General features: G+C 48.4%; 1 long non-coding RNA gene across 1 annotated transcript in view; it reads right to left on the bottom strand.

Annotated features, from left to right (window-relative positions):
- Positions 1-939: 939 nt before the first annotated feature.
- Positions 940-11,548, bottom strand: part of LOC146080811 (uncharacterized) — a 36,900-nt gene continuing 26,291 nt past the window's right edge. Inside the window, exon 3 of the long non-coding RNA XR_014474996.1 lies at positions 940-1,530. This is a non-coding gene — a long non-coding RNA (uncharacterized LOC146080811). The remainder of the gene's footprint in view (positions 1,531-11,548) is intronic.

The following is an 11,548-nucleotide window of genomic DNA, read 5'->3' as shown; positions in this document are numbered from 1 at the left end:
AAATTTAGTTTAAAGTATTTACACAAATAGAGACACACCCATGAGCAGACCACCCAAACAGAACACTGGACACGCCTTCCACATTATTAGGTGCTGGCCACAACCCCTATAGGCCCACATAAGAGACCCTTGATAATTTTCAGCCAAACTGGCCACCCCACAGGTTTACTTGCATGGGGCTGGTGGAGCATGAGTTTCAGATAGCCCTGGTCACTGCTGGGACCCTTGTAGCCTGGGCCAGCCAGCACTGGGCTCTTCCCAGATGTGGCCCAAGTTGAGCATGCACTTAGTGTTGGTGAGCACTGTAGTGATGTTACAGGTCATTCCGTTGTACATCGTCCCATTTGTGCTGAGACAGATTGCAATAGAACATGATAGGGCTGAAGGTAGTGATGGGGCTGAGAAAGGTGATGGGGCTGTTACTGAAGAAGGTGAGGGCGCTGAGGGATGGACTAGGAACTAAGGAAGGTGATGAGACTGGTGGCTGAAAAAGTTGTTAAGGGCTGAGGAAGTTGATGGGGGTTGTGGGCGAGGAAGGTGATGGGGGCTGTGGCTGAGGATGGTAATGGGGCTGTGGCTGAGGATGGTAATGAGGCTGTGGCTGAGGATGTTAATGAGGCTGCACATGCAAACGGTCTGTAAAATCATCTGCAGCCCGTCCTAGAGATCGTTGATCAATGATCTTTGTTCAATCTCTGAATCAGGCCCGCATTAGAGAAGACTATATAAAATTATTTAGTATTTAAATAGAAAAATAAATAAATACTGTCCCTTTGAAAGTTCCAAAGGTTCAATTCCACGTGGTTTATCTGTGGACAACACCTTGGCTTTATACAACCAATAAGGCAAACCCATTGCCAAGGAGATAAAAAAACACTTTTAGTGCAGACGGTTAATACTTTATTTGGTAATTATGGCGTAGATGTACACTCACAATATCTAAAGGAAAAAATAAGCATTCATTTCAATCCCACTGGCAGAAACACAGCAACTTCTTGTTCCACTGTTATTCACATATGGACTTCAGAATGGCTTTACATATATGGCGGAAAAATCCAAAAGAAGCCACAATGGTGCAGATCATTAAAAGCAACACAATTTTAATATACAATGCACTCACATGTAGGAGACATTTTAAAAGCATGTATACGATCCACAGGCAAGCTGGAACCAGTTGAAGGTAACCGTTCCTGGGGTACGTTGGTCTGCTTCAATGACCCTCTGGAGTGGTCAGAAATGAAGAACCAGGTAGGTCCCCCCACACATGCCCATCCCGCTCTGGATCCGAAACAAACTGCCCAAGTCACTCTAAACGCGTTTCAGAGTATGTTTTTTCTCAATAGCGTGACTACCAGGCAGTAGATGGACAGCTGGCTGATTACTTCAACCAGCAGCACCTGCCGCTGACTGCACTTGCGCACTGAGTTCCATGAAGATGGTGGTGCTTTCCACATACCCGAAAATTCTGTTTTTTGCGTTCCACCATCGTCCATACTTGTTCAAAAGTGTTCATTAGTATGCAGAATAAATCTAGATAAAGGAACATAGTGTGACTAGCATGTATATAACTACACCCAAAATGGAACATATATCATTTTTAAAACCAACATGATGCGATTTGTGGTTTGATTATACATACCTCCCAACATTGCCCTCTCCAGGAGGGACACAATGCTCTGTTTCTGGACTTCCCTCTTAATTTATGATTGCTATCACCTGTGTGGAAATATCTTTCTTACCCATTAGCCTGTTTAAAACAGGTGACGTCAATCGCACATTAAGAAGGAAGTCCAGAAACAGAGCATTGTGTCCCTCCTGGAATGGGAGATGTTGGAAGGTATGGATTATATAACTATTACCAATGTTTATCTATATATATAAAACATCCAGGATGCATTGTAATATGTGACGCTAATGGCCATATGTATGTTCAGTGGCGTTTCTGTAATGGGTGCAGTGTGCACAGGGACCCCTTATTCCCAGTGAGGCCCTAACCATGCAATCTGCACCTATTTATTCAATACTTGCTCTCAGGAGTCCTGCGGCAGTGGGCAAAGCGCTGCTGAAATCGCCAGAAAAATGGTGCAGCTGTCATTTTCCCCGTGTTCATCACGTGCACGGTGGAGTCTGACTGATCTAGTGCTCAGACTTCACAGCATGCAGTCTGCTCTGAGTGCTCTGACCCTACTTCTCCTGGTAGAGAGGAGGGTGCTCTGCTGAGGAGGCTGCACACAAGCCTTCTCCTCTCTAAAAACACCCCTGTGTAGGTTCCTACACAAACAGGGACAGGGCTCTGAAAAGAACCCATCCCAGAGATGCACTCAGCCAGGTGCCGGGTGGTCTGTGCATGCGCAGTTAGCGCTGACCCGAGTTGACCGCACTGCCCCGCCAGCAGTTTTGTAAGTAGCCCATAGGCTACAATCGGCTATCACTATCTCAGAATGGTGGTAGCCCCAGGACCTGATGCAATGCTGCCCGATATTGATACATCGGGCAGCATCGCATCCCCCTTAGAAACCAATAGGGGATGCTGCTGGTGGTGGGATAGGAGGGATCGCATCAGTTATCATAGAGCCATGCTGCGTTCCCCCCTAGATACATTCAGGGGATACTTCAGGGGAATATCTGTCTAGCCTTCGAAAATGGGTGTTTTTGCAGTGTTGTAACATCCGCGCCCATTATCGCCGGCTACCGCATTATTATTAACGGCATATGCTGTAACATATGCCATTATTAACGCAAGGGACAGCTCTTGTGATAAGAGCTGGCACTGCGGAGGCGCCATATAGCATATAGAAATGCGGTAAAAACCCAGAAAACTGGGTTTTTACTGCATTTCTGCTTTACAGAATCTCCCCCTTAGCCTCAAATGTTAAATTATAAAAGGGCCCCCTAATTTAATTTGGTCCTGGACTACCAACCCGAGGCACCCCTGCAAGAGCTTCATGGCACCCCAGGGTGCCTAGACACACAGTTTGTGAATGGGAACAGCTGGACTAATGCAAAAGGGCTACAATCATCCCTTTTGCAGCAGACATTAATGACATAGGGGTACATTTACAAAAAATGTGTATTTCCTTCTTTCTCATTCGTATTCATATTTGTATCGAATGGCTGCGTACGTATTTGTGTTGTAAAATGTACGACCATGTACATATAATTTACCAAGCAGTTGTATAAGGGTAATTTGGGTACTTGTGTATTATCTGGGCACCCGATTTTTTTACATTGCATGCCACTACTTAAGGCATGCGAGGCAATGCGATGCAATATTTCATTGTAAAGACCCAATTTTTAATTGTATAGTCAGCCAGGGTGATTTCATAACCCCAGTATCCAACTACGAATGGAGTTGATTTTATATAGTGTGGCGAGCGGACGCGGAGTACTTTACATGTATTCTGTGTCCCTCACGGGGCTCGCTGCGCTCGCCACGCTTCGGGCTCGGTGGCTCGCTGCGCTCGCGACACTATATAAAATCAACTCCATGAGTAGTTGCATAGTGGTGGTATGAAATCACCCATGGGTGACTATACAATTAAAAATCTGGTCTTTACAATGAAAAATCGCATTGCATGAATTGCATGCCACTATATTGCATGCAATGCAATGCAATGTGATGCAATACAATGACAAAATCGGGAGCCCAGATATTACACAAGTACCGTAATTTGTCATTTCCAATGTCGTTGCTGTTCGTAGTCATTTGTATACTATACGTTCGTATTTGGAGTTACGGATGTATTTAATAAGATTCGTATTCATATTCTTAAAAAAAAAAATTGAAGTAGGGTCCCCCCTCCTCAGTGGCGTAACTATAAATTTTGCTCCCCCCAGCCAAAAAAGTTTTTGATGCCCCTTACACATTACGTCACACATCATAATGCCCCTTACACTATATGCCACATGCCGTAATTAACCATACACTATGGGCGGAATTTAATGCCGCCCGAGTTCAGTGTGAGATGTCCGCCAAACTCAGACGTTTTTTAAAGGGGAATTAACTGGTTTTGCCTTGTAAGTTAATTCCCCTTTAAAAAAACGTCCGAGTTCGGTGGACATCTCGCACTGCCGCTGAACTCAGGCAGCAGAAAATTCCACCGTATCTGTCACACACCGTTATGCTCCTTACACTATACACCACACATAGTAATGCTCCTTACACTGCAGGAATTAAGACTTCTGTGCGACAAAGCCGCACCGCCGCCAGAAAAAGGGTGTGACCGCACAAAGAGGTGGCAACTGCAAGGCTTATTGGGAATAATGCTCCCACAAGCCATGCCTTTGGTTTTCATCACTATGGAGGCATGCTAAGCTCTCTCTAAGCTTCTGGCATGTCCCCAGCCCCTCTGTCTCCCGTGAATAGATGCTTTGCGTAGGCGCAATATGTCTATTCACCACTGCTCCGCCAAGCAGAGCACCAAAAGGGCGTCTCCCAACTGCCCCTCTCCCCATCACGGGGCATTGCTGCCCTTGGTTGGAACAGTGGGACAGTCACACAAAAATAAATACAGATGGGAAGTACTGTATGCTGACACATGGACAAGCAGATGCCGACATGCTGGCAAACAGACAGATGCTGACAAATGGACAGATCCTAACACACGGGCGCTGACACATGGATGCTAACAAGTTGACGCATGGACGCTGACACAGACACACATGCTGACACAGATAGCCAATGACATACCTCCCAACTTGCCGCTCATCGGCGCTGAATAGACGCTGTGCGCATGCGCACAGCATCTATTCTTGGCAGACTGGGGGGACTCCCAACTGCCCCCCTCCCCCCACCGCGGGACAATGGCGGCCCCGGGCGGGACGCAGGAACGTCCCCGAATATCGGGACATTCCCGTGGTAAGCGGGACAGTTGGGAGGTATGCAATGACACATGGGCCCTTATTCTGATCGGTGCGGCCAGAGCCGATTATGCGGCCAGGACCGTGCGTGCGAAACCCCGCCTTCCATACGGATCGCCCACTCCGTCCGTATGCGGTAAGAAGCTGGCCGAACGGACCACACGTGTATTTTTCACGGAATACGCCTCCTCCATCTAAGGGAACCTCCCCCATCATTCGATGGTCGCAGACCATCGAATGCAGGACCGAGTGCTCCACCAGCACCCGCAACCTCAGACCACACGGACATTTTTCCGTGCAAAAGCAGGGATCTGGGCGGGCAGCTGACATCCGGCGATGTCATATGTCCGCCCCCTACACGTGCGTCACGGCCGCATTACCATACGTACGCCCAGCATTTTCATGGGAACTCCCATGAAACGCGGGGCGTATGCATATGGTAATGAGCCCAAATAGCCCTTCACGCCCCTCTCCACCCCCTGTTCGGAGTGTTCACATATCATGCGGGATTTGGCCGTACGCCCCGCTCGCACATGCGCAGAGACGCCTCTGCACATGCGCAGACACAAAACATCGGCGGGGCGAACGCACGCGGATATTACCGCACCGATCAGAATAAGGGCCATGGACACTGACAGATGCCTACATACAGGGATACGCTGACACACAGACTGCACATAGAGACACTAATGCTGACATCTGGAGACATAACACAGACACCCGGACACTGACCCAGATATGCTGACATGTGATGACACAGACACTAACTGTTTTGCCTCCCACTTGCATCCCACTGTAGAAAACCAGGGTGTGAAAGGGGTTAACCTTATTGTTTTGTTCTGCTCCTGTGCTGTAGCAGTAGGGGAGGGTGCAGTAACCGAGTGGAGAGTGCAGGGGAAGAGACGAGTGCCTTCGTGCGCATGAGGATCAGGAACAGAAAGCAGGGAGAGGGAGGATGCTGCACCAACCTGTGCGGATGGATGGAGGCTGTGTGTGTGTGTGCACAGAAACCTCTCCTAGGGCCTTATTCTGATCTGAGCTCAGTACACATTTGTTCCTAAAATGGGCAAAACCATGTGCACTGCAGGTGGAGCAGATGTAACGTGTGTTAAGAGAATTAAATTTGGGTGGGGTGTGCTGAAACTGAAATCTAAATTGCAGTGTAAAAATAATGCAGCCAGTATTTACCCTGCACAGAAACAAAATAACTCACACAAACCTAACTCTCTCTATACATGTTACATCTGCCTCACCTGTAGTGCACATGGGCCCTTATTCTGGTTGGTGCGGCCGGAGCCGCATATGCGGCTCCGACCGTGCAGGCGAATCCCCGCCTTCCATACGGATCGCCACGGCCATCCGTACGCGGATATGTGGCGATCCGCATGAAATTGGACGGGGATACGCCTCCTCCATGGTGGGAGCAGCCCCTGCATTCGATGGTCGCCGAACATCGAATGCAGGGCCGCACGCTCCACCAGGTCCCGCAACACAAGACCACACGGACACTTGTCCGTGTGAAATCTTGTATGGGGGCGGGCAGCTAACATCCGGCGATGTCAGATGCCCGCCCCGTACCCACGCGTCACGGCCTCATTACCATGCATACGCCCCGCGTTTGCATGGGAACGCCCATGAAACGCGGGGCGTATGCATAGAGTAATGAGGATAAGTAGCCCCTCACGCCCCTCTACGCCCCCTGTGCGGCGTATAGAGAATCCTTGCGGCGAAATCGCCTGCACATGCGCAGAGTGACCTCTGCACATGCGCAGAAGATAAACATCGGCGGCCCGTACGCAAGCGGGAATATCCGCACCAACCAGAATAAGGGCCATGGTTTTGCCCATTTTAAGAACAAATTTGTACTGAGCTCAGATCAGAATAAGGCCCCTAGTTCCTTCCTGCCTGTGCTGCTGCTGGGAGGAAGGGAGGGAGAGCATACCCTCCAACATTTCAGTGGCAGAATTCGGTACACATTTAGGAAGGGGCGTGGCCACGGGTAAAGTGGGCGGAGTCACCCTTTCCGAATGTGTTTTGGGCCGTTTTTTCCCCCACATTTGTAGGTTACCCCCCCCCCCCCCCCGCCCGGCACCTGAAGCAGCTCATGTCACATGGTGGCTTGGTGGGCTGCTGGCTGCGCATATTAAATTAAATAAGTGTATTTAATATACTTATTTAATAAATGAGTATATTAAATATACTTATTTAATATGCCAGCAGCCCACCAAGCCACCATGTGACATGAGCTGCAGGCAAACAGGTGCGACACGATGCTGATAGCAGACACAGCTGGAGTGATTTAGTGCACCTACTTGCTGCACTCCAATGTGTGGCAGACTCCGGACGGCGACCTGTAGTCTAGATGGCACCTACTTGCTGCACTCCCGTGCGTGCCGGAGCTGGCCACCGCACCCCTCTCTCCCTCACAGAGATTTGCACGCGCCCTCGCTCAGTTCTCTGCCTGCGCATGCGCAGACAGTGAGGGCACATAAATAGACATCCTTCCCTTGAGTGCGCGCGGTGCGGTGCTGGCGCCTGATGTCATGACGCCATGCCCGCAATGCACTTATGGGAACGGAGGGGGAGAGGGGAGAGCCGGCGCAGGGCAGCACGCACAGGATTGGAACAGCCAGGAGCGGAGGAGGAATAGGAAAACAAGGAAGGAAGCAAAAAACCGATACATTCGGTACAAACTGATTTTGCCGGTACAGACTGTTAAAAAACGGTACTGTACCGGCAAAATCGGTACAGTTGGAGGGTATGGGAGAGGCAGGACGGACCTCACTCACTTCAGCTATGCGGGTCTGAGAGTGAGGCTTCCTGCTGCTGGTGCCGCTGCCTGTGTTAGGCAGACAGAGCGACAGGCAAAACATCCGGCAGCAGCAGACGGCACCAGCAGCTCGGCGCTCCCCGCAGACCCCAGTGGCACCGCCTCCTCAAAGCCACCGCAGGGGCTGCGGCAGTGTAGTTACGCCACTGCCCCTCCTGAACATAGCCATCCCTGAGCTTATTGACCCGGTCCTGGTTTTGAAAATATGGAGACAAAATGTATAGGAGTCCACTGTATTGAAGAAACCAGCACCAGGCTCTTGGACCGGTCCTGGTTCCAAGAATACAGGGGACAGAAAAACTGGGGGTCCCCCGTATGCCACAGCTGAGGGACACTTTCTATACAAGGTCCCCCAGCCGTTCCATGAGCACTGTGGATACTCAGCCGTGGACTGGGTCCACAGGGGAGTCAGAACCCCTCCATTAATGGGGTCCCCCCATTCCAGGGCTGAAGCCCGGGGCTGTCCTCAGGGTGGTGGATGCCGTGCTGATACGTGTAAAATTAAAATAATAAACGTTGCTTTTTACAGTCGAACTACAAGTCCCAGCAGTCCTCCCCTTCATGCTGGAACTTGGCAAACCACAAGTTCCAGCAAGCGAGGTATTAATGGGCCCCCTTAGACTTATAGTTCACCTGTAAAAAGAATGTTAAAATAAATACACACACACACCCAGAATAGTACAGCTTTATTACGTTCATTATTTTTACACCAATATACAAGCCAGGTCCCTCCTCGCTGTACTATTTTGTGTGTGTGTGTCATTCTTTTTTACAGGTGAACTTTGTTTATTATTCTAATTTTACACGTCAGCCCGGAACCTTTAATGGGTGGTTCTGACTCCTCCCACAGACACATTTCAGGGCTGACCAGCCACGGTGCTCATGGTATGACCAGAGGACCTTGTATAAAAAGTGGCATGACACCACTTGCTTTTGAAGCCCGATGCTGGTTCCAAAATATGGGGGACCCCCAGTTTTTTTGTCCTCAATTTGTTTGGAACCAGGACTGATCCAAGAGCCTGGTGCTGGTTTCTTAAATACAGCAGACCCCTACACATTTTATCCCCCTGCAATTTTTAAGCCAGGACCGGTTCAATGAGCCCAGATCTGGTTATGCTCAGGAGGGGGGAAGCCAGGCCATTTTTTAAAACATTTTCACTAAAATTGCAGCATAATTTTTTTCCGTTAAAGGAGTTTGCTTTTGCAAACCGACCAGAATCACCCCAATACTGCCATACTGCCAGGGGCGTAGCGAGGATGGAGCCGGCGGAGCACAAGCTCTGGGCGCCAGAAGTTGACAGGGCACCGGAAGTGTGCCTGCACCACCAGCTCGCCTGCTCCCCTGCCCACTCCCGGCTCCCCGCTGTGTCTGGGAGATGTGCTGCTAATTTCAATTCACGTCTCCCGCTAGACCGCTAGCCAATAGGCGCTTGCGGTCCAGCAGCCAATCAACCCCCTTGGCAACGAGCAATTTCAGTGCTCCTTGGCAAAGAGCAATTTCAGTGCCACTTGGCAAAGAGCAATTTCAGTCCCCCTTGGCAACAAGCAATTTCAGTCCCCCTTGGCAACGAGCAATTTCAGTCCCCCTTGGCAACGAGCATGAAGCCCCTGGCATCGAGCATGTAGGTAAGTGCCACATTTGTGTAAAATGTGTAATGGGCATTACGGTGTGTTATATAGTATGTAATGGGCATTACGGTTTGTTATATAGTATGTAATGGGCATTACGGTGTGTTATATATGTAACCCTTTTAATCTTTTACTATGTAAAGGGTACAACTAAGTAACTAAGTGCCTCGACCCAAACATTATTTAGTTAGTGTCGTCTGGGAAACACTCATCTAATTAAGTATCTGCCTATCCTATAATGTTACTCCATAATGAACTTGGCTAACCCGTCAATAGAATAAGTAAGTTTAATACGATTTATATTTATCAATACATAAGCATACAGGAACATATCAATAATAACATACAATACATTTTCATGCTCTTTATACAATACAATACAGTACCCTCTAATCCTCCCAAATCCTATACAGAAATACTTGCATGCATTACAAAAAAAACCCTTAGCTGGCCAGCATTAAAGGAATAATATATGCGCATGTTGGGGCTCAAATGTAAGCATACAGTTCAGTCTTGCTTTGAACTAATGAAAGTGTATTTATCTGAATGTAGTAGTTGAAAAGTATTAGTATTGGATACTAATGGATGTATCCAATCTAATCAAACCTTTTCTCTGTCTCAGAGTTCTTTCCTATACAATGTTTCTAGTTACTTAAATCTGGCTGTCTGTCCAGACTTTGAGTGAAATGTGAGAGTAAGACATGCTGTCTTTTTTGTGAGTGTGAATTAGTCTTATCTCACCCTATGTCTGCTGGCTCCTTAACTCTTTCTCTGCTGCACTTGAGTGGGATATGATGATGTTTTATATTCGCGGCTCAGCGGCTCCTCCTTTGCTGGCTGGGCGGTGCTGCTGCTGCTGTGATGATGTGAGTACCTCCTGCATTGTTGGCTCAGCAGAGGCTCGGTGACCTGACACTCCCTCCGGGCTTTGGTAGAGCAATACTGTCAGTTGCCGCTCCGCCTCCTCTGTCTTCCCCAACTTGTAGCACTAGGCTGCAGTCCTCCTGCCTGCACCAGATGATAGATGGTGCAGCTTGCATTTTAGTTGGACAGGGAGCGGGGTGCTCTGCTAAGTAGTAACTCCTTCCTGGCTCACTTCCCCAGCCACATAGTATAGCGCCTAAATATCTACAGCTCTCAATGTTCACAGCTATCAGAGAAGGTTAGCGCTGTATAAGGGAGACTGTCAGTCTAAAACCAGCAGCGTTTCTGTCAGCCCTTCACAGAGTCAGCTCACTGGTCAACTGCCTGGTCAACTGCCTGGCTCAAGGACAGTCCTTGTTCTCACTGATTGACAGCCTAAAGAGTCTCATGGGGCTCTGGAAATTTCCAGTGCTGTGCTCATTGCTCTACAAGTCTTTAAGCCAGCATGCCAGTATACCATACATATAATATATGTACACCATTAAATCTATTCTATATACGTAAATACATATACATCACTTCAATAAATATATTAACACTACAATTTCATATCTATACATGTATAACCTAAAGTAGGGTTACATATAGTATGTAATGGGCATTGCGGTGTGTTATATAGTCAGTGGTGCAAGTAGAATTTTTTTCTTGGTGGTACTGATAGCCTCCACCAAAAATGGGCGTGGCCATGTGTCATGAGGGGGGCGTAGTCACACAAAGCTAGAGGAGTGACTAAATGACAATAGTGGCGTGGCATCAGGAGACAGGGAATGAGAAACAGGGAATGACTGGGGGTGGGTTGGCTCTTGCTTGGGGGAGAGCCGGGCAGCTTGTGCTTACAATTGTGGAGCCTGCTCTTCATGCTGCTGGCGCCGCTGATGCCTGTCAGTGTGACAGGCTAAATCAGCAGTAGCCGATAGCTGCATCCATCACCAATCATAACGCTGGGTGGGCGGGCTGCGGATGCATTATATTTAGACTTAAAATAAAAATAGAATTGACAGTGGGTCAGGGGGTAAGTGGTACTGCGTACCTGCAACATATTTCTTACAGGTACTCCGTACCACACAGTACCCCCTTACTTGCAACACTGTATATAGTATGTAATGGGCATTACGGTTTGTTGTATAGTATTTAATGGGCATTACGGTGTGTTATATAGTATGTGATGGGCAAAATGTGTGGCCTTATGTGTAATTGGCATTACGGTATGTGGTATTACAAAGTTCGCTGCAATGGGCATTACGGTGTGTGGTATAATGTTGTGCTGCGCCCACTTTTCACTGCGCAGGAGCCTCAACTACTACA

Source organism: Crinia signifera, chromosome 5 (genome assembly GCF_055691185.1).
Source record: "Crinia signifera chromosome 5, ASM5569118v1, whole genome shotgun sequence".
Classification (NCBI taxonomy): Eukaryota; Metazoa; Chordata; class Amphibia; order Anura; family Myobatrachidae; genus Crinia; species Crinia signifera.
Note: the sequence above shows the minus strand (reverse complement) of the source record. Positions and strands in the feature narration are given on the sequence as shown.